Genomic DNA, 23,989 nt, shown 5'->3' on the forward strand with positions numbered 1-23,989 from the left:
ATGACATCCAGCCCTGACAGGATGCCGTGAAAAACACAGACGCATGTCATACCCGACTGCTGCTTTGTGCAAAACAGTGCAGTGCCTGATTTTAGAAATTACTCAACGGGAATGAATTTGGGAGCTTGAACAACATGGTGGAGGTTGGTAAGCAAACTCCCTTAAGAGGCATAGGAAAACATTTTACAAACGAAGCACAAAAATAATTTACTGCACTTCTGTGTCTCTCTCTCTCACACACATATGGGCACATGCTGGTATAATCTGAATTTTCTTACTCTCTTTGTTAATAGGCAAAACCCTGGTGGTTCTCCATATTAAGTTTAGGTAGTGGCTGCTCATATAAGCAGTATTGCTTTATAAAAGAAACCTTGTAATGACATCTATTAAATAGTCACAGTACAGATAATAATCATTTCCATCTAGTAAAACAAAAATAATTTTGTTTGCATGAAGTCAAGAAGAATATTTATATGTTCATAGCCTTGCACAAACTGCAGGGAGAAACATTGTATAAAAACTAGAACTGCATCTAGACTGAAAAATTTGAATTATATGTTTGAATACTTCCTGCTATCACTAACAATAATTTTTCTTAAGTCCAACTAAGATGAACTCCTCTGCAAATTAATGGGTTAACAGCATTTCTGCCTTCATTATTAACATCCTCGGAGGAAGTAAACAAAGTTCATCAGATAACTGTTTTCAAACAAATGAACCATTTTTTTTTTTCTCATGTGAACAACAATTTGCATTATTATTGAAAAATAGAAGTGGCAAAATGAGAGAGCTTCTTTCTGAAGTTTAACTCCAGGAAAACCAGATTTTATCCAACATGAAATAAACTGTCACTTCCTAGTGACTGTAAGTAAATAAAAATTCTGTTCCTATTGCATTTTTAGGCCTGTTTGGTTTTGTCTCTCCGCTGTTCTCAAGATGTCAGCTGCTCTGAGATTTCATTTTGCAATTCTCTGTTCTTGTAAGTGACTTTCAGCACCTCTACCCATTTTTCACTTCCTGAGAGTTGTGTTTATTTACTGTATAAAGCTCTGTTCTTTCTCTGAGATTTAATTTTTCATTTTCTCTTATCTCTTACTTTTCTCTGATATTTCCTAGCTCCTTAGAATAAAACCCATTATTCTCACATTTTCTATTATCTTTGAAAATGTCCATGTCATATCATTTCTTTTCACTTTTTCTCTATTTCCTATGTTTTTCTATTCCAACTACAAATATTTCTGGGTATTCATGATTCCCACAATGTGCAGTGTTTGGAAACAGTATCCTAAAAATGAAGTATGTTGTGACCAAAGCAGCAGGGTTTGGAAACTATGGAAGGAGGTTAACTATAGCACAACCTCTGTGTGTCTCTCTCTGATGAAATTATCCAAAAGAAGTAGGTAGGGAAGTCCTATTCTGATTCCCTGCAAACTATTACCACTTCATCTACCATAATTTCATCTTGTTGCTTTTGTCTTAATGGTAGAGTACCAGTACTGCTACCACTAGAAGCATTTTCTGAAATCTTTACAGTGTCATCACAAACATTTGATTAGAAATTCACATATTGGTGATCTGATTTCTTTTCCTGGGAAACAATAATTTTCAGACACTGAAAGAAGTGGTAGCAAGCATGAGAGACACTAATTCTAATATTTTTTTTTTATATATATTTTTTTGCCTGTAACTAGTGGAGGATATATTAGTTACATGATGATCAGTAATTCAGACCCATTCAGAGATGTATGCATTTATGCTATCATAATCTCACCAATAGAGATCTCATTCTCTTGCCCTATTGATTCCAGATTCTTTTCTTGCTGTGTACTCCCAAAATCTTCTTTCTAACCTTGACTTCTGGCATTCTCAGTATCATGCCCTATAAAAGTAAAGACCTCTTACTGGAAACATCTCCCCCTTGTTGTTTGCTACAGATAGTTTTTAAAATGTCCTTATAATGTCCTTGTCTTTAGCTGACAATTCTGTCCTACACATCATCTTCACCAATAATTTCTATCCCGACCCCACTCCCCGAACACTCCATATTTCCACTCATTTCAGGCATCTAGCATTTCCTAATTATCTCTCCTGCTACCAATGTTATGAAAATCCTTGAAGCTCCACTGCTTAGAAAGAGCACAAACGCTGAAGAATCAGTCCACTGTTTGTAAAGTGCCATATAAAATCACCATACAAATTACTTGTTCAATAATTAAAGCACATCCTGTTCCACCAAACATGTCTCATATCTTAATGTTCTAATGACTTCACTGGAAAGTCACTTAAATCAGTGAGCAAGGCAGGGATCCTCCTGTGAATTGACAAAGGAATCCTCCCAGAAAGATTAAGAAATGGATAGCTATGCAAATAGATATAAAACTTCTGATTCTCCACTTGCTTTTCTTTATTAAATGAAGGATGTTCCCTGTGAGACTTACAGCTTTTTAATGAACGATCTAGGAAAATGAGACATTCATGAAGAAACAGTATATATTTCATGCAAGGTGCTCTAAAATCTGTCACTTTGTTAAATTTAAATAGGGATGTTTTCACATTAGTCTCCACAGAATGATAAAACAGTCACTTATCAACAGTTTACCACCCAGCACTTGGTAAGATTCATTTGATCTCAATCTAAATGAAAGATGTAACTATCATCATATCAGGAACACAGTTCAAACCCACACATTGTTCATTCATTTGTGATCAGATGGGAACTGGTTTCAGTGAGCTCATAATGAATGATTTGTGAAACCTTTTATCACCATAGCTTGTCGTTCCTCTGATTTTTAAAAGGTTGGCAGTAAAGTTGGCTTTGGAGTTGGTTTCCAAGCACAAAAAAAAAAAAAAAAAAAAAAAAAAGGTGGAGAGGGGGGAGAAAAGAAACCCCCCACATGACAACTTTGGAAAAAAGCCAGAATTTTCTTGGAAGTTTCCTTGATGAGGGAGTAGGAGTGAGATAGAGCAATATCCTTGATTTTGGCAGCAAACCTTTCTTCTGGCAACTTCATTAAACAGCTATTACCACTTTATGACTTATCAGCAAAGAGTTGGCATTTCTGAGCGTGACTGATGGTCCTCCCTCTGCTAACAAAATTAGAAACATCAATAATTCTTAGATTAATTGCTCAGAAAATTTCCAAGAGGCAAACATTTCCTTATTTTTAGACCCTTGTTTTCTGCTGTAGTCAAAGCAGTCGAGGCCAAAGTTCAACTACATGCACTTCACTTAAAGGATGGGATCCCTTTACTCTGAGATTTATATGTGCACAGAAACTTGTGCATCAATGGGTGGAGGGCATTACATGGTGATCCCCCTATTCCCAGTCCCTGAATAAATTCTGCCTTATCTTACATAATCCTGGAAGCAGTCTTCTTGCTCACATATCTAAATTTCCTTCCAAAGGAGCATGGGGCATGGGCATGTTAGGGCCTCTGACAAGGGGCAAGGAATGTGAGTATTTGGAAAAGGATCTGTGACCCTTGATGCTGGCTCAGCCATAAAGAACAAATGTCTTTCCAAACAAGTTTCGTGTACACTTCTACGGTCACTGCTTAGACTTGCATTTGGAAATCCAACAGTGGGTCTGATTTCTGGCTGGAAGCCTGTTTGGAACTCCTGGAAGCAATCATCACATCTGGAGAGGGGTATTACTAAAGGGGTTAACCTCAGTGGAACAGCTACAGGCATTTAGCACCTGGAAAGCAGCAGATTAGCAAAAGTGTGAGAGGGCCACAAGCTGTGTCACAGTCTGAATTAGACACTTTGGGATTACAGATTTTACATAGGTATTGTGCGAAGGATCAGGACAGCAAGGCCAGAATTAGACTGGATAGTTTACAAAAAAACATTTTCCCAATCATGATTATATATCTCTGTACTTCTCAGCTGCCCATGTGAGTTTGTTCTGACTTGCAGACCTTATGTGGTCTCATCTTGGGGAGGGTCTCTGTCAGGGAGCATAGTGACAGGACAAAGGGGGATGGCTTTAAATTAAAAGAGGGGAGATTTAGATTAGATAAAAGGAAGAGATTCTTTACAATGAGGGTGGTGAGGCCCTGGCACAGGCTGCCCAGAGAAGCTGTGGCTGCCCCATCCCTGGAGGTGCTCAAGGCCAGGCTGGATGGGGCTTTGGGCAGCCTGGGCTGGTGAGAGGTGTCCCTGCACATGGCAGGGGGATGGAATGAAAAGTCCTTTAAGGTCCCTTCCTACCAAAAGCTTTCTCTGATCCTGTGATCTTCATTTTAGAGGAGGCAGATGATACACAGAAGATAGGCACAATATATAGGGACAGATGTGTGTGGAACCCACTGAATTTTGAAGATTTTGGGGTTCTGGCAAGACCTGATTTCACTTAATTATTTCTTGGCACAATTGACTTCAGCTGATGAACTGGGCAAGGCTGGAGGAGATTGGCAAACAAATGGGAGACTGTGGGGAATGTATATTTCAAGGTGTGACCTCGTTCTACCACAGACTATACTTCTTTAATGATTTATCCATATATATTCAACCTGTAACACTCGCAAGCGTATGTGAAAAGTGCGTTCTACTTTTTTACTGGTACATAAATTAGTCTAATAAAAACATTATCTCCTTTACAACTCTCTTATACTCTTAGACCTTCATGGTTAGGGCAGATATTTCCATGCACACTTGTGTTCACTTGTCTAATTCTTGACTGGTGACAGTAAGGTATAGCAGGAAGAAATGAAGGTGGCAGCTCCTGAAGAGGTCTAAACACAGACATCCCACAGCTAAGCAGATGCTCAGTTTTGCCAACACATTATCAACTAAAAGGTTCAAGTTACAACCCTATGCAAATCTGCAGGGCAGTTTTTTCCTTTTACCCCAAGGCAGAAGGCTGTCAGGGCTGGGCTGCCTAAGCCAAGCATGTAAAAATGACTGGAGCACGTACCTCCAAATGCTCTCTGCACAGGGCAGCACACGAAGCCTTACACTGAGCAGAGTATGGGCTGGAATCACCAGCACGGACATCTGGTATTTTGCAGATTTCATCTAGAAGCCAGTTTTATTATTCGTTAAATAAATATCAGCACTTTCAAGCACAGGTTTAAAGTGGGTCCAAATAAACAAGGATGCTCAGGAAAGATTAGGTAACTCAGGGTTATTATTAAATTATTTTTTCTTGAGAATGTGAGTGAGAAACTTAAAGAAAGTAGCATCTGTATATAGTAGCTGAACCGGAGAAAAGATGAAAGAAGCTACATTTTAGAGACTAAAATCCTACATTCAACAGTGTTTGATATCGTGTCCTAGTAAGGATAATTCTGACTCATTTCTGAGCCATTTTCTATATAATATGATGAATTAACTACATACTAATGATCAATGAGATGAAAGAATAATTATTTAATTTTGTATAACCTTACTGTATTACATATATACACACTACACACAAAACACAGACTGTTTTTTCCAATACTGTTGCCAAACTTCACACCCAAATTTAAGCAAAGCAAGTAAATGATGTACAAAGGGTCAAAAATTTTATCACTGAACTCAGCAATATGTTGCTTCCTAAAACAATGCAACACATTAACTAAAACAAAAAGAATTATTCTGTTGATTTTTCTGCTGCACAAGTCTGTCTCAGTGGATTACCACTCTTTTCTCCATTGAATGGCTGCTCGGGAAATCACTTTTTCATCTAGGATTTCTCCATCTCTTATGTTTTCTAAACCCACTCATTTACAAAGCTAGCTGATAACAAAAACAAAGTTAATTAATGTTAGACTGGAAAGCATCTGGAATATCTTATTCACAGCAGAAAATCAGGTTCCTTGATGAGATCATCTTCCAGAAACACACCGAGACCCTACTTAAAGATGCATGGAAATCACCACAGAACAAGAATGTTTGGCTGCACCTGCTTTCCAGGAATGATGCACAGGTTGAATTGCCTGAAACAGGAATCTCCCCAGGTATTTCTTGATGTTCACAGACCCATACCTGAGTAAATGGGTAAAGCTGAACTTACAGGACAGTAATAAGTCTTTTTGTACACTCACACATATACATGCTCAAGCTATTTCGGGAGGAGAGCCGTGGTGCAATGCAGGGGAGGTTCCATTGATTTGCAAACAAAGGCTTTCTCTGTGTTTAAGGAAGAGCTGAATAACAGGCTCAGGGATGCACACCTTTTGAATCATAAGTAAATTCTTCCTCTCCAAAGTGATCTTATTCACAAAGAGATCTCACTCTAGAATTTCTGCAACAATTTTCCACAGCATGTCACAAAAATGAAGAATAAAGGAAAGCCAGATCTCACCGTATTAATGTATATGCTCTGATTATACAAATATAGATGCAAGCTAAAAGGTATGAGAAATGAAAGCACAGATCACTCAAATTTTAATTTTTCCAGGTGTTTGACTTTGAAAATTCACCATTATATTTTAATATAATATGCATGTGTGTATACGTACATACAGTATATATAAATATATCTGTGTATGACATTGCATTCAATAATATGGAAACTTGCATGCTCTGCCAGAAGAGGACAAAACAAGGGACCTAGGGACCTCCCTATAATGTCTTTGCTGGATAAGTTAAAACAAGCCAGAGAAGGGAGCGGGCTGCAGAAGTGGGTTGCCAAACAGAACGACAAGTGCTTTGAGGAGAGAACTGAACGGCTCCTCCACATCTAGCAATGGGATTTGATAGGATAGATCTGAGTTCAGCCATCAAAGCTGCTTTGCACGGAACTGACTGCACCTTCACATGCCCTTGGAGCTGCAGGTCTGCCGAGCTGCTGCAGAGAGAGATGTGGTCAGGCATGCGTGGAGTGCGAAGCAGATGCTGGAAGCTGGGTGCGTGCCTCTCTTCCATGACAGCAAATGAAAAATTAAGTAAAGGATTGCCTAAAAATGTTCTGCCCACTCAATGGACCCTTTCTCAGTTCCTTGCTTTCTCCAGGGATGTTACATTTCTGGTCTATATAAGCAATATTATTTCTGTCCTATATTAATTCAGCCAAGTTTGGTAGCATGGCATTAATTTTTGGCACAATTTTTTAGGGTAAGTCTGTCGCAAAGTACTGTTCATGTAGAAAAAATCAGTTCCCAAGGCCCAGAGCTCATGCCTTCTGTGAGATGGGCTCACTGCCACTGGGGGAATGACACTGCCTCTGAAAAACAGGTGAACTGATAAAGTGCAGGGAAATGAGAGTTTTGGGTAGTGCACTGTAGGCATGAAATGAGAGGGGACACATTTAATTACACAAATTAAAAATAATTTGTCTACAAATTATTTTGTAGACAAAAGCAGCTTTTACAGCAGGAAAATGGATTGCAACGTAGCAAAATAATTGTGTGGCCAAAAATAAACAGAAAAACATGCCATTTAGCCTTTGCATGGTGTGAGCAGCCTGCTCCCCAGGCAGCTGCTCACTGCCCACCCAGAAGCAGCGGTGCCATGGGGATGCTGCAAGCACCGCATCGGAGCAGAGACTGTGAGAAGCTGCTGTATGCTGACCACACCTCTCTCACTGTTGGATTTTCCATAAATATTGACCCTGACCCAAACCTTTTACTTTAGCATCTTCTTTTCCATCTGGGGTTTCAGTGAGAATCCCATGCTGGATCTCCCTCCATAGGCTGCTCTCTAATTTGGAGGAAAAGTTGGGATTGTCCTTTGCCCTTTTTTTACAAAAGCTTTAAATCAGTACCAGTTACATGGAAGGGTTTGATAAAAGGTTTTGTGTGATCAGAAGGAAAGAGAAGAGCAGAGGAATTCAGCCCTATATTTGGGTTTCTCTATCCAGAGATATCTGATAAAGAGATCTTCTGTACTGTGACACACATGATAACTTTATCTAAATAAACAGGAATGTATGAAGAACAGCCTGTTTGAGACCAAGCAAATTTTTTTCCCTAGGAAAACTGATAAACAATACTTTTTATTTTTTTATTTTTATTTTTTTCTTCTACTGAAGACTTTTCATATGTCAGCTGTACTTTGACGAATGGAATAAGACCATAATTAAACATCTGCTCTTTCACTCCTATTAATGACTGTAGAATAGCCAGAATATTCTGAAGGTTGTGGCCATGGTAACAGACACTAGCTTAGAAAAAAGGAAATATCTGCAGTTATAATTCAACATAAAGATTGCTCATCTCCTTCCCAGAGCTGGAAGTTTGCAATCAGAGCCTTGATGAGGGCTCTGGTCCCTCTGCTATGATTTCTTCATATGTATGTGGCACATTTATTGCGAGAAACTACCGTTTATAAGAGCATGGTGTGGCTAAAGTATCAATCTCATTTTTATTTGAAGGAAGAAAAACTGCTGGTTTTGGGCAATGGATGGGAGCAATTGCTGTTAAATGCTTTTGTAGAAAATGGCAAAGCATTGTGGTGAAAGAGGGCCTGATCTTCCCTAACTGTACTTGTTTGGGTTCCTTAGGTCAGTGAAGCAGTAGCTGCTTACACCAGAGTGAATCCCAGTGTCTGAAAGCACTGTTCCTGGAGGATCCTGAAGATCTGAGCCTGGAGATCTCCTTGGGTTGATCGAGGAAGAACTGACAGAACTGATGAACCACCCCTGCCCTTAACAAACCTGTTCACTGCCCAGATACCTCCAGTGTCTCCTATTATGCTCTCCTGCCTGGGGAATGTGGGTCAAATGCTTTGCATCTCCACCTGGCATCCCACCACACACTGTTTCTACCTAACATGTTTCTACCTAACTGCCTGATATCATAAAGAAATTGCTCCTCTTTGAAAAGCACACACCGTGAAATGTCTAGAAGGGCTGAAAATAAACAGACAAAGGAAGGTGTGGGGAGCTGGTACTGGTGAACCCAGCTAAAAACACCAACTTGTAATTTTGGAGGCTTCCTGAAAACCTGGTCTGAGGCTCACACCTAGAACTGGTGTGAACCTCAAGTAAGTAGGTAGTAACAGCTTTCTGTACGGGTAATAGCCAGGGACAGGATGGGAGTGCCCGAAAATATTATATTTTTTGTGTGCTGTAAGCACTCATGCAGCACAAACAGAACTAATATGTTTGGATTTAAGTCATATAGAAGTGATATGTATTTGCTCCTGGTGGGTTTCATGATAACAAGGTTCCACAATCAGCTAGCTATAGATGCTTTTGGTACATGTTTTGCAGCATCATATATTTAGGCCTTCGTAAAGGAAGACAACATAACCAACACAATAATTTCTTTTTGACCTGATTGATTACAGCTCCCAATTAACATTCAAATAAGACATACAGAGCACATTGTGAATCTGGAATGTAAATATTACCTTTCAAAATATGAAGAAAATTAAATATGAGGCAAAGTTCGGCACAGCTTGCAAACTTTCCTAGCATGGCCAAGATCAATAAAGCTACTGCCACCAACATTACATGGACTTCATGCCTGTGGTTTTCAACAACGCCATCCTTGTAGCATGGCCAGATGAAGAATTTAATTCAGTTAAGTTACATAAGAAACTCCACCCCGCTAACAACACCAGGCAGCTTGATCATGGGTGAAAATCAGTGGCCCGTTAAGACCTGAGATGTTTTTGTGGGGGGACTCTTGATGGCCTCCTTGCACAGCTGCCCCATGCACACACAGCCACCCCTTTCCCGGTGGAGCCATTCCCATCTCTCAGGCTGCAGAGATGGACAAGGCCAAAGGTTCCTCTGCTGAGGTCTGAGCTGTCATCGGGCTGTAGTGCTCAGCTTTTGAGGTTTCCTTATCAGCTGCAAAATCTCTCCCAGAATTGCTGCCACAGGAGGCCTGTGGATATTGAGCAATCCCTGGCCACCATCCGACCTCGTGCCGTGCTTTACCTCAAAGCACGTACAAAGGTCTTCAAGCCCAGAGAGGTGTCTGCCCAGGACCACCATGTCACAGGCTGTGAGGCCCTGGCACGTGCCCAGAGCAGGGCTGGGGTTGTTTAGTCTGGAGAGGAGGAGGCTCAGGGGAGACCTCATTGCTCTCTATAGATACCTGAAAGGAAGGTGTGGGGAGCTGGGGGTCAGCCTCTTCTCACAGGTAACCAGTGACAGGACTAGAGGGAATGGCCTCAAGTTGTGCCAGGGGAGGTTCAGGTTGGAAATGAGGAGAGATTTCTTCTCAGAAAGAGCAGCCAGGCACTGGGACGGGTTGCCCAGGGAGGTGGTGGAGTCACCGTCCCTGGGGGTGTTTGAGGAGAGGTTGGATGTGGTGCCTGGGGACATGGTTCAGTGGGTGACATTGATGGCAGCATGATGGTTGGACCAGGTGATCTTGGGGTCTTTTCAACCTTAATGACTCTCTGAGTCTATGCTGTCTCCCTCTTGTTCCTGATCCCACTTCTTGCTGCAGTGGCCCACAGCAATGAGCATCTCCTGTGCCGCCAGTGCTCAGAGCACCCCAGTTTCCAGACCAGTAAGAGACCCAGGGCCCCAGGGCAGGGGGATGCAGGCCTCCTGTTTTGTACGGCCTTTCATGTGTGCTGCTGAGAGCGATGGCAGATGCTCGTGCCCAGAGGGACAGGAGTTTTAGTGCTGCTCTATTTCCTTCCCTGCAAGATTTGCTTTCAGAGGAGGAGGTCAGAGGCAGGGAGCCGCTACCTGAGGGAGGGCTTTCTTGTCTGCTCCTCCAAAGTGCTGGAAATCTAATGGAGTGGAGTGCATCATGAAGCCTCACTTCACTGGAGCTTTTATCTTTCAAAATTAGGTTAGCAAATTTATTGCTACAGTAGCTTAATCTCAGAGTGCATTATCTGTACACATGATGGACTGGAATATGAACTAATTCTGTCAATAAAGTGACTGCTTGAATCTTGATTGCCAGATACAAGGAATTCAGTCTTTCCTTTGAGATGCTAAGTAGCTGCAGGCTGCTACGGTCCCCTCCCCTTGCTTTTGGTTCAGATGCTTCCTACATACAATTTTTCTTGGAGAGGAGAGGAGAGGAGAGGAGAGGAGAGGAGAGGAGAGGAGAGGAGAGGAGAGGAGAGGAGAGGAGAGGAGAGGAGAGGAGAGGAGAGGAGAGGAGAGGAGAGGAGAGGAGAGGAGAGGAGAGGAGAGGAGAGGAGAGGAGAGGAGAGGAGAGGAGAGGAGAGGAGAGGAGAGGAGAGGAGAGGAGAGGAGAGGAGAGGAGAGGAGAGATTTGTCTCCAGGCTCTTGACTGTGCACTGCAGCTCAGGAGGTGTCCATTTTAGTATCAAGCTCTCCACATTACTTATCTACAAAAGGCAGGGGGAATCCCGCTCCAGATTCAGAAACCCGAATGTAGCTGTCTCCATGCAAGCTGTGGAAGGCCAGTCAATGCCACTGCTGGAGTCTGGAGGATGGCTGAGCAAACCCCACATTCATTGCCTGATTTCAGGCAGAAGCAGAAATATCAGAGGCTGGTTCCACATGGCCTCCGTTTGCTCGACATCCAGTGTCAAATTAAATTATATCATTTGTTGTCGTGGAGCTCCTTCGATTTAGCAAAAGGAGCTGGAAAATGCAGCTTCATGCCAATTAAAGCCTTTTCTGCCTGATTGCTCTGTTCAGCAGGCAAATCCTCAAATCAATCGTTCTTCAGGCTGTACCAGGACAACTGCCCACCAAGAGAGTTAAATGAAGTCTGGAGTGTCATGGGGGTTTCTGGTCCTTGGTTTTAGATCAGCTTAGATTTGGGCAAAGGGGGAAGAATTGTCAGCCATCCCTCCACATGCAAAGGTGATAGCTTGCTCTTAGGGTCAGAGTATGCTCTAATGTTAATAATAATAATAAAAAATATACCACTCAGGGAACAGCCTTAACTAAAGACTGAATTATTTTTTCTGAATTTTATTTTATTTTATTTTATTTTATTTTATTTTATTTTATTTTATTTTATTTTATTTTATTTTATTTTATCTTATCTTATCTTATTTTATTTTATTATTATTTTTTAAGGGAGAATCATTCAGTTCTCATTTGAACAGCACATTCAGAACTTGGTGATAACATAGACACCCGAAACCTGAACTGTTCAAAGGAAGGAGGGCAAGAACTAATTTCTCAGTCATCAAAAGGGCAGCCAAAGATTCAATAATCTCTCCTGTCTTGTTTGAGCCTAAAAGAGATGGAGCTCTGTTCTCTGGTTTGCGGGTTGTCACCAAGTCCTCCAAAAGTCTCTAAAGCCTTTGGCACAAAGAAGAAAGGAAGACAGTCAGATCTTTGTGGGGAAGTGCCGGGAGATGCTGGGGGAGAATCTCACAGTCTTAATTGAAGAACTAGCAGGAATGTTGTTTTAGGACTACGGGATATTTATAGTCTCACCCATTTTGAATGTAAAGGGTACAAACATCAGTTTTGCTATTCCTCTGCAGGCCAAGATCTGAGCAACACAGGCCAGAGCACAAAAGAATTTTCACCCCATTCCAAATTCCTATAAAAAAATGTACTAAGCCTGAATAATGAGTTTAGTCATTTGAATCATGAATTTGGCTTTATAAGCCGCTGGGAGACTGAAGCAGAGCAAAACATGTCTGCTAACACCCCGACTTGAGCACCACAATTGGCAAGTCCTGCTGAAGAGGGATCTCAGAGCGAAGTTGTAGAAATGTGAGAGGTTAGAACTGAAGTTTCTTGGCAGAACGGACCTTATATGGAAACCTCACAGAAAGTCCTCTGCACTGGCTCACAAACCAGCACATAAGCTCGCGTTTCTAATAGATATATAAATGGATATACGCAGAGGTTAATTCAAAACCACTTAGAGAAAATCAAAGTAAATTGTCCCCTGCTGGGGGACGTGCCAGCCAGAATCTGACAGATGTTTCCTCTTCCAGGGTAATGGGTTGAATTGAAAGGGGAAATCTCAGGTGGAAGATGGTTACAATGGAGCTCTTCAGAGAGGAGCCTCCCGATGGATCTCGTTGAGCATTTTTGTTAATAACCATGACGCATAATCTCAGAGCAGTGCCTTTGCTGATGACACCAAGGCAGGAGGCACCATTAGGTGGAGAGACAGGCTATCACTCAAGAAAAATGGGGTAATTTTAACACCGGAATAGTGCAAATTAGAAAGTGCAATTTCTGAGGGACCACCAGGAAGAATTCACACTTTTAACTAGAAATGATGTAATGGGAGGAAGACCTGAGGTTCTTATGCAGCCAGCAGGGAACTATAAAGCACCAGAGTGATCAGACCCAAAGGAGGCAAATGCCACTTCCTAACGAACCTGCTGGGATCGATCTGGTGAGCCCAGGGAGTGGAAGCATCACTGCCATTGATGAAAACACAGCGGGGTGTACAAGGGTTTGGTGATACCAGGACTCACCTGGACCTCTGTAGTGCATGGAGAGGGAATTGGCATGCCCTGGAAAGGGAGCCAGGCCCACGGGGGATGAGAGAAGGGCTGCTAGGCTAAATAAGGGAATGGAAAGCCTGCACTCTCCGAGGAGACCAGAAGCACTCGGCTGTTTAGCCTAGCTAAAGAAAGGCCAAGAGGGGATATGGTTGTAATCTATAAATACATCAGAGGGGGTAAATACTAGGGAAGGAGAAAAGCTATTTAAACTGAAGGACAATGCTGGCACAGGAACAAATGGGTATAAACTAGCCATGAATAAAGTTTGGCTGGGAATGAGAAGCAAATCTCTAACCACTGGAGTAGCGAAGTCTGTGGAACAGCCTTCTCCTAAGATCACAAGACAAAAGGCCTAGCTCATGTGAAAACAGAGCCTGAAAAATGCATGACTTGGGCTTACATAGCATCATTACCTGCACCAGGCTGGATGCCTCAGGAGGTCCCCTCCTGCCTGTCCTCCTCTGGAAGAGAAATGGTATCTTAAAAGGTGAGTGTGCTTCTCATGTGAGGGAGCATAAAGGGTGTCCAAGAGGAGATCCAAAGGCAGAAAAGTGTTTACAATACCCCTGCCCATCCCTGCAGTGTGCAATCTCCCCCACAGCACTTCACATAAAGTGGTGCAGCAGGAATCTGAGTGCAGGGCTATGCGAGCAGGTAACTGAGAGCCAGGGTGCAGCAGACAGGTCAAGAGGAGCTGTGTCAATTCAGCATTAGGGAGCATTACAAGCAGCAATACAGTTATCACAATAAATTAATTGAAATTACGGTCTAGAAGTAGCCTCAATAAAACTCACAGCTAGCTGGGTTTAACCTTGGGGTCAAGAGGCTGTACAGAATGTGCTGTCCAAATCTGTGAAATAATAAGCTTTTGGTTTTCTTGGAAAGGGGACCACGTGCCCAGTTTCCATTCAGTATTGATGGGGCAGATGGCAACTGTATTTTTTAAGTCAGTTCAGGTTTTCTACAAAGCTTTTCTTTCTCAATGTGATCCCTTCCTCTCCTATAGGCAACACAATAACACAGCTTTTTCATCTAAGATCTCTGATGGCCCTACTAGGATTGTGGCGCCTGCATTGCAGTGTTGACTGAAGCAATGCACAGGAAAGGATTTTCTACAGCACCTCTGTGGCTTTTTGTATCAGCTGGTCCTGTGCTCCTGGACCACTTGGGGTCAGGTTTTGAAGATCCCAAGGAGCTGATCGGTTCCTGGGGCTGCACCCACAGGGACTCTCAAGGGGACCAGGCACAGGATGGACACTCCTCAGATGCTGTACGACTCTACCAGGGCTCAGAGGCTGTTGGCTCGTACAACTCCCCACCTCACCCACCATGAGAGACGGCCTCTCTGCCTATCACCCATCACCTGGCCACACGGGGCTGCTCGTCTCTCACAGCCACAGTTTGCTCAGCTGCGTGCTCTGCATCCCTGCTCTGCCCCAGCACCACATCACCTCTGCATCTTCACAACCCCCTATTGCTCCACAGGCCAAAAATGTCCCTCAGCTATTCACATCTGGGAACTACTTCCTAGGTAGTTATAGTAATTAAACAGCAATTAGCAGCATGACAAGGACGTCAGCAAAATGACATGATGTTCACAGTTCGATGTGTCTTCTCTTGATGTTTCAAGTTATTATAAATGACAGATTTAGGGAGAGCTGCCACTGCGGTAAGTAGCACGGATCCTTGGGGTGCTGCAGGGTACAGGAGGTGTTCCGCTCTGCTTTTTAGCTACAGGGTGCTTCTGTGCACAAAGACAAGAAGTTAACCTGCATGCAATTTGTCAGCTGCCTGCCCAACAGGGAGGAACAGAGCTGGAGGATGCCACCTTGGACTGGGTGTTATCTTTTCCTCTCCGTGAAACTGTCTGCCCAAGCTGACAATAAATAAAAGCAGTAAGCAATAAAGCACAAAACAGTGGTGAATTACACCTAAGTACTTAGCTTTGTAAGATGAACCCTGGCCCTGCACGTGCTGCGTGGAGCTGCAGAGGGAGAGGAGCTCTGCTGTGCCCTGCTCTCTGCAGGGCAAAGGGAAACCAGTTGGAGAGGACACAGGCAGACCTCACCAGTTTCCTCGGGGCAGGAAAAAATATCTGAGAATAGATACCACGATACCTAACAAATTAATCTGACACCGGTTTCTCTCGGGGGACGTGTAACGTCGTTAAGCACTGTTCCCATCAGAAGCCCCAAACCTAATTAGTTTATGTAACTGCATTAGGTGGAGAGGGTGCATGGTGCTGCTAGTCGCTTAGTGGGAGCGTGGCGTGGATCTTCCTTTTGCCCACTTACAATTAAAGTGATCTTTGTATATTAGATTTGGCGTCTCGTAATGAAATACAACGAAGATTCCTGGAGCAAATTGCGTTTTTGTCAATATGGGTAGACAATTTTAAGGAGTCTTTTATTGATTGGAGGAGGAGCGGTCTCAGAAATAATGTGCTCAAATGGATGTGAGAAAGCATCCAGCTCGCAGCAGCCCTGCAGGTGAAGGCACATCCCACAGCAGCCAGTTCCCATCGGTGCCAGGAGCCTGAAGACAGAGGCTCAAAACTGGTGGAGAGGGGATTTCAGACATGACTTGGGGAGAAAAGCCTGTCACCATATTGTCCGTGTGGACAAATTTAGCATGCTCTGAAATCTCAATCGAAACTACCCACCAGCAGGTTCAGACGAGCAGCTTGGATCAGCGAGGAGTAGTGAGGGGGGACGCAGACAACGCCGATCCACAGTGGGAAGATCGAGGCAGAAAGCAGAAGATGGCCCAGAACAATGAAGGCAAAGACTGCCGGAGCACTCAGACACTTGAATGGGCTTTTATTAGCAGATGAAACGACTGTGCTTTGAAACAGGAGCACATTCTGGTTAAGAAATGAACAAAGTCAAGGAACTGTACATTAGAGCCAGATGCTTAGTGGGACTAGAAATTTAAGGAAGTTTTTTCTTTTTTTTTCTTTTTTTTTTTCTTTTTTTTTTTTTTTTCTGATGACTCCTGGAAGAAAAGCTTGTTTTCAGTTTTCTTTCAGAAAGAAATGTTTCCCATTGTTGAGCTGTCGTTCAGAAAGACATTTCAGCTGTACTACAAAGAGCAGCTGTGTGGCTGTGCACGCACGGCAGGCTGCGCCGGGCACGTCTTTAATTACACCTCCCCTTCCGTGAGTTCACCGGGAGACAACTGCTCAGGGCTAATAAGGATTAAAAAACACTCAGTGACTCTGAAAAATGTCTTAATGCTTGTCTTCCTAAAGACAAGCATTGCCCCTTATTTGGGGCAATATGAGCACCACAATTTCTGTTTGGAAGTGGAAGGGAAAACTTTGCAGTTTCATGTGGGCACGCTCACGTTTTGGGGTCCTGCTTTGGCAAATGGCACAGCCTGAAATACAGCCCAGCAATGTTTGGCTTTGATGTAAAGCTGGAAATAATATCAAAGGGTGCTACTGCGTGACAGCTCCCATGAAAGGGCCTGACAAGACATCACGGTCATGGTCCCGTGTGCCTGACTGGGACTTGCCTGAGGTTACAGGTGGGTCGGTGGGGGGGTTTGGATGAGGACCCCAGCCTGACAAGTCCCGGTACTGGGTGGCACAGCCCACCTCATGATGCTCCAAGGCCAAAAATGCAACTGTAGGATACAAAAAAATAGAAACACTGGGGGAAAACATCACCCAGACATTGTCTTTGCTTTCCGTCTCTTCCAACACTCAGGTTTTACGACGAGAGCACTCAGACATCTCTTGGCCAGGGCAAGCTATGAAATGCTTCAAAGCAGGATGGAGGTGATGCTGGGGGAAATTTTGGGAGCTGCAGGGCAGTTAAGCGGCACACAGGGCTCACTGCAGGCAAGGTGGGGTTTAAAACCCAGATATTAGGTACAGTAGGGCGTTGGAAACATGGGTCATGCTGATCTCTGAGAGGGTTAATACAGATGATAACAATTTACTCATTCTGGAGGAATTGGAGAGCAGGAGGGGTGTAGTACGGGATATCCACATCTGCAATTTTCACGTCTTTAAAATAAATGCATTGTGAACTGAAAATGCTTTAAAACTGAACCAGGTGGGATGCTCTGTGTGAGAGGCTCGAGCTGCCAGCCTGGGGGTTGTGCCCTTGAGGGTGGGCTCCTGCTGGTAGCAGCCAGAGCTCCCAGCTCCCCCAGCACCAGGTTTCAGGAACACTGCTTTTCTATTTTTAAGGGCTTTTCCAAGAATTTCCACCTCATTACACCTGACGGCATACACCACATCACCTGCAATTACAAAGCAAATGCATCTGGGAGCATTCCTCAGCACAGGGGCTGACTGACAGGGAAATCCCCTCTTCCTTGCTGATGAACACCCTCACCTTCCTGAATGCCAGGACCCGGGGGAAGCAAGTTATTACCTCGTAGGAAAGAGGAGTTGGAAGGGGATTGGGATCTAGGCTCTAAATCATGTGGGATGTGCTCTGCCAGCACCTCTGGCTCTGTGCTGGACATGCTGAGGCTCTGAGGGGTGAGCCCTCTGTGGGCTCAGCCTTTACCAGCACCGAGCACGGAAGGCTTGGGTGATTCATCCCAAAAAACACAGAGACAGCTGAGGTGTGTGAATTTAGCAGCAGCATCTGTCCAAGCAGCGGGTGGCTGCTCCGGGCACGGCCACCCTGGTGCCTGCTGACTTTTGCCATGATTCTGGGGCAGCTCCTGAAGCTTTCCCCAAGGAGCACCGCTGAGGGATGTCACAAAAAGGCTGACACGATTGCTTTAGGTGCTGGGAATCACCACCTGCCCTGCGGTGTCCCACAGGCATCCCGTTGCAGCTCAGTATTTGCTCATGCAGACACACGAGAGCCTGCAGCTGTCTGGCCCCGGCCGCAGGTCCCCTCCTCTCCCAGCCCCAGCCATTCCTCTGGTTAAAAAAATTGTTATTTCGGGCGAGAAATGGATAATGGGAGCAGCACTGGAAAAGCACGGGGAATTCAGCAAACAAAAGAAAAGCTGCTATTTCGGAAAAGGCCTCGAACTGGGAACCGTGGTTTGGTTTAACCCCTTCTCTGCCACCCTGCACTGAACACCGTCCACGAGTACGGATGGAGCTGAGCGCAGGGAAAGGATTTTACTGCAGGTTCCCAGCATGGGAGCAAGGCCACAGCGAGCTCATAGCTAAGGCACAGCGAAATATCAGCAAAAATACACTTTTAAATTAAACATTGAATTAATTGAACTGGGAAACGGGCGGTGGAGCCGCTGTTGTGGTGCTGCTGGAGGAGGAGCAGCTCAGGTCTGAGCTCCTGCTTTCAGCTCCTCATTTCTCAATTCTCAAAGAAGAGCTAAATTCATTTTGGGAAGAAAACTCTGAACGCATGAAAAACCTGCACCCTAAATCTCCCATTCCAGGGGAAGTAGGAGAAAATAAAAGGCTGTTTTGTTCAGGAGATCAGTTCCTCTTTCCACCACCTCTGACATTCCCAAGTCCCAGGGCTTCTGCTTTCACATGGCTCCGCTTCTCTTCTCCTATTTTAGAGATGGCGAGCAAGACCTCCTTTGCAGGAGTCCCTCAGCTCCTTCAGCGAGCCTTTACAGCAGAAGTAACAGCATGTGGATGGGATTTCTGCAGCAGTGCCTGCGCTCCTGAATCACCAAACGGTCCCACACAGGCTTCTGAATGCTGTGGGGTCTAACAGCACGTGCTGTCTGACACTACTTGAAGCTCAGATTGGGGATTTTGATCAAAGAAACCATCCAACACAGCAAGGAAGAGCTCAAATTCTGATCCTGCAATCCATTTTAAGCAGTAAAATCAGAGAAAGCGAAGAGTCCCACGTCGAATCAGTGTTCAAGCACCGCAGTTAGACTGGAAGATGCATCCTTGGTGCTGCAAGTCTGCACTCTCCCTGTTCACGTGAGCCTGTGAAACAACTCCGCAGAAATGCAGGCTGCTTTAGTAGGGTCAGAGCGATTCTATCTGAAAAACCCCACACAAGACAAACAGCCCTGAATAGGACATTGACGGGCAGGTCCAGAGGACAACAGGCAGTGTTTCTGCTGAGATATAATTGCTCTAATTGGACCTGGGCTGGCTAAAATGGTAAAGTTAGAGAGGGCTGTGCAATCAGGCTGCCATTCTGCACAAAAGAATAGTGTTGTGATAGGAAGCATGCAGCAGTCGGGGGAATAATCAGCAGCTTTGTGCTCGCCTCCCCCTGGCATCTGGGGTTTGCCGCGAGGAGCGTTTGCGCAGCGGGAGCAGAGCTCTCTGATGGAGCTACAAGTGCTCAGGGCAGGATGGCTGCAGCCTCCCCGGGTGAAATTGGGCACTTAGACGGACTGCATCCCTTGTGCTTTGGTAATTTGGGACCGTCAGCAAGGAGAGGAGCTGGCCGTGATGCTTTCCCCGTCCCTCCTGCCACAGGGCAGTTCAGGAAGAGCAAATCTGCCTTATTTCATCCTTCCTCACAAAACTGCCTTCCCAGCTTGTGCTGGTGCTGTGATGCTGATGCTTCGCACCCAAAATGCAGGCGATGGGGCAACGCCTGCCCCTGCAGCACGGCCGGGTGGGTTGGGTGCAGAAGGTGGCCCTTGGCATGGGAAAAGGGGCCATGAGGACCCTCCTTAGCAGGACCCTGAAGGACAGCTGGGGAGAGGGAACCACCAAACAAGCCTCACACTCAGCTTCTGCCTCCTCTCAGCTGTGCTTTGTGCATCACGAGCTCTGCTCCGCACGCTGCCTCGTCCGATGTCCCAGCAAGGTGGTGGGAAGAACTTGCCAGGGATGGTGCTCTCCCTCGGAGCGTGTGTTTCCAGGAAAATAGGAAGGGGGTTCTCGGCATGAGCCCAATTACAAGGAGGTTGCGCTTGTTTCCAGCTAAGATATCTATGATAAGCCAGAGATCATCATCAGCATTAGAATAAGAGCTTAAGGATTGACATCAGTGAGATTTATGCAGCTAAAACTTTGTACAACGCTGCGAATGAGAGCAGCAAAACACCTTGAATTAATGAAAGGGGAGAAACAGAGCTAAGCCAAACCCCAACGAGAGGGAGCATTGCTGAGAATTTCAGGCTTTGGGCAAATTCCAAGCAGCATTTCAGCCCCAAGTGTGAGCTTCTTGGCTTTTCTGGGCGTAAAACAGATCCTTACATTATCTTCGTGCATTTTGTGGCTGCAAGCAGTTCGGCAGCTATCAGCACAGCCAGACCGAAATTCAGCAGAACAGGATCTGAGCACTTCAGCTCTTAATGATTAGAAGTTTCTGTGGAAATGAATCTTACAAAAAGAAAAAAAAAAAGAAAAAAAAGAAGTTCATTAGAAAGTCAACGGCATGTTGAGGCCGCAGAGTGGTCACAGGACGGAGAGGAACTTTGCAGCTCCACGCTTTGCACCTTCAGGAGCTCAGCGTTTGGCGGAGCCCTACGAAGGGCAGCTTCTTCTTCGCGGCGCTCCCGCTGGGAAATACCGCGTTCAGCAATTCCTGAATTACAGTTTCTAATTATATTTCCGTACTGTAATGCTGTCTGAAATGCAGATTTGATGACAGAATAATTCGATCCATGTAAAATAATTACGAAATTACTGTTTCTCCAACCCCAGCTCATCCTCCCTGCCATTTAAGAAGACAAATTTAACAGCAGCGAGAGCGCAGCCAAAACAGAGTCTATTTTTCAAGCTGCTATCTGACTGGAGCTGTCTGCGTAGACGTTGGCTCGCCAGGGAAAGTTATTTCCAAGAGATGGCCACCAACACGTCCCAGAGCGAGGATTCCTGCGCTTGAGCTCGGGACCAGCCGTGGGGTCAACTTCTATCCTGCATTCGGAGCACCACACGCCTGGCATCTGGGTTTAATTGCGACAGCGACTGCTGATTGCAGCGCCAGCCCTCTGCTGCCGCTCAGCCATCATTTAAACCAGTTGTTGCTCGAGTCGAGGCGGGACATTAAATTAGCACAACGTAATGGTTCTGAGCAGGGTGGAAACCAACTTCTGCAGCGCGTCATTTAAGAGCCTGAAACTCAATACAGCTACAGCAGTTCCCGCTGTTTGACAATTCTCCCCACAGGGGGGATTTTATTCCCCCCCAAAACACCGCCTTGAGTAGCATCTGGGGCCTGTAAGATGACAGCAGAAACCTCCTTGGTCTGAGAAATGCGAGAAGGAGTCAGTGATCTGTGCTGCAAGTGGTGTGTTTTTTTTTTTTTTAAGATTTTTTTTTTAAGGTTTTATTATGCTCCTAGCCTAAATTTAGATTGTCATTGCCCATCAACTCAACCAGATCAAGGTAGAGCACACCGAGGGCCTGAGCGTGTTGTTATTACTGGGCTGGAGGCATCAGCAGCTTGAGCCTGTTTTTAATTTCCCCGGCTGCATCCAGTTGTGAGCAGTGACTCGAGGAGCTCTCAGCCTGGTTTTCAGGCAAGGTCCCCCCTAGGTGAAGTGCTCCAACACCGGAGCTGAGCGCTCTGCTTCCTTGGAAATCCACACGCTACCACGGTAAAACCCAAGCGTTTGGTCAAAGAGATTGGTACGGAGCTGACCAACGAAACCAGAGCAAAAAATCAGCAGAAAGAAGTGCACGGACCCAAAGCCACTCTCACTTCCCTTCCTGTGCCGTCCCCACGCATTGCAGCCTCCAGCACCTGCGAGCTGCCTCGCTGACCGTCACGGCCACCCTGTCCCCAGGCTCCTAGGGGACAGTGGGGTGCCCAGAGCCCCCCAGAGGGGATGGAGCCAGGCAGGACAAACCCTCTGGGTGTTTTTGGGGTGCCTGCAGGCTGGCAGGGGGCACAGACCGTGACCACAGTGAAATAAGGGCAGCCCGGAGGGAAGGCGGGCATGGGATGCTGTCAGCTGCACCTACGAGGAGCGAGTGGGGATTTCTCACGCATTGATGCATTGGCATCAGGCGAAGAATTTAATAAACACGATTCAAAACATTTCAGTCTCCAAAACATCGATCATTCGGACACACGAGTTATGTTGGAAAGAGCAGATAACGCCAAGTGAGACGGTTCAAGGGTTTGAGCTGCATTTATCCTTGCGGGTCTGCTAGGAGTGCCAAACCCAGAGCACTAAGCCATAACTTTCCTTGCAGAAGTGCCTTAAGTTTTAATCTCCGCCTTGGCTCCCTTTCTGAATCCCTTATTTCTGCTGCACTTAGTGACATCAGGATCATTCTTACACTTTTTTTCCCTTTTTCATCTTTTATTGCACCGTATTTTAAATTGGCAGCTCCGTAGTCATTTCGGAGTGGCAGCTGCCTTTAGCAAATCATTACCATTATCAATAAACCCTTTGAACTTTGGGAGGAAGGGAACAGGAGTATTTAATTAGCGCAGATAAGAACGGTCTAACGTACTTTTCCAGGAAATAACGCACACGAGGCTTCGTCGGCAGCCTGTTCTCAAGGCGAGCACGGAGATGGTCACACGCAGACAAACTCCGTCTGCGGCACTCAACTTCAGCAACCCTGCAATCTCCTGCTCCAGAGCAGCCTCCTCTGAGCCACTGTAACAGACAGCCGAGCTCCCTTTTTATAAGAAAACACCCAAACAGCATTTCGTTCTTCAATCGCCATGGTGCTGCTCAGCCTGCGGCTCCTTTTTTAACTCTGCTAACCACGCTGCACCCCCAGCAGAATAAATACGGACGGGAAAGCCGTGCTTGAGAGAGAAAGGGTCAAAACGCCGAAGCCGCTGGTTCTCCTGGCATACTGCGGGTGGCTTTTCAGGAAGCTCCCCATCCGTCCCTCCCGCCAGGACAGGCAGCACGAGCCGTGTCCGTGAACAAAGCTGGTTTACGGCCGCCAACTCGGGGAGCTGCTCCCAGCAGCATCTGTCGCGGGCTTTCCGCTGCCTGCACACGCTGGGGACAAAACCGCCCGGATTGGGCAGCATTAAAAAAAATTACCCAAGTTCCAGCAGAGGTACAGGGCTGGGTAGATGCTCAGAGCAGCAACATAGCCAGGCAATATTTCTTTGGACCCCCGGATGGGTTAGCCTGGGATTACTCACGTTCATCTATATTCCTAGGGTGTCACACGAGAACAATATCATTTTATTCCGCTTTCACGGATCATTAATCTAAATTTAACTCTGCTCAGCCGTCTGCACGCAGAATTAGCAACTGGAAGCTGCTTTGCATTTATCTGATAGCGCCGGGCTTGTTCATCAAGGCAAACTTCCAGCCAAAACAAACAAGTGAAAGAAATACCGGTCACGATAAACTGCTTTTTATCCCCCTTTCTTTTTTTTTTTTTTTTTTTTTTTTTTTTTTTAAAAAGGACAAATAAAAGGAGGAGGGGGAAGTACCTGAGGAGAACATAAAGCAAAGGGTTACCTCACACTGCAGAAATGCAAGTTTTTAATAGTCCATGCTCTGGCAGCCCCTGAGAAACAGCAGCAGCGGCGGCGGCGGCGGCGGGGATAAATCCAGCATCCACTAGGTTCTCACAAGGCTTTGGCTGCGCGGCCGAAACCACAGGCTCTGCCTCCAGCTGACGTCAAAGTGGCTGTCACATGGCCAGATGAAAGCCAAGAGAGCATTGGTTGTCGTGGCAACCCCAGCACTGCTCCGAAATTATTTCAATAGGTCATCTGTCACACGGGGCGCGCATCCCAACCAGCACGGGCGGCCCGAGCACCCGGGGCTCCCGCGGCTCGGCCGGCCGGGGCTCGGCCCCGTACTGCACCGATGGGGAACGTGTCCCCGCTA

General features: G+C 45.4%; 1 protein-coding gene across 3 annotated transcripts in view; it reads right to left on the bottom strand.

Annotated features, from left to right (window-relative positions):
- NCALD (neurocalcin delta) overlaps positions 1–23,762 on the bottom strand; it is a 50,016-nt gene extending 26,254 nt beyond the window's left edge. For 2 of the 3 annotated variants that reach the window (XM_082752264.1, XM_082752262.1), the window contains exon 1: positions 23,615–23,762. The gene's annotated coding sequence lies outside the window, so the exon portion shown is untranslated. Of the gene's footprint in view, positions 1–23,586 lie in introns of all 3 variants that reach the window. The other variant, XM_082752263.1, reaches the window with a different exon arrangement.
- Positions 23,763–23,989: the final 227 nt, after the last annotated feature.

The sequence above is a fragment of the Aythya marila genome (genome assembly GCF_965140915.1).
Source record: "Aythya marila genome assembly, chromosome: 2".
NCBI classification, from domain to species: Eukaryota; Metazoa; Chordata; class Aves; order Anseriformes; family Anatidae; genus Aythya; species Aythya marila.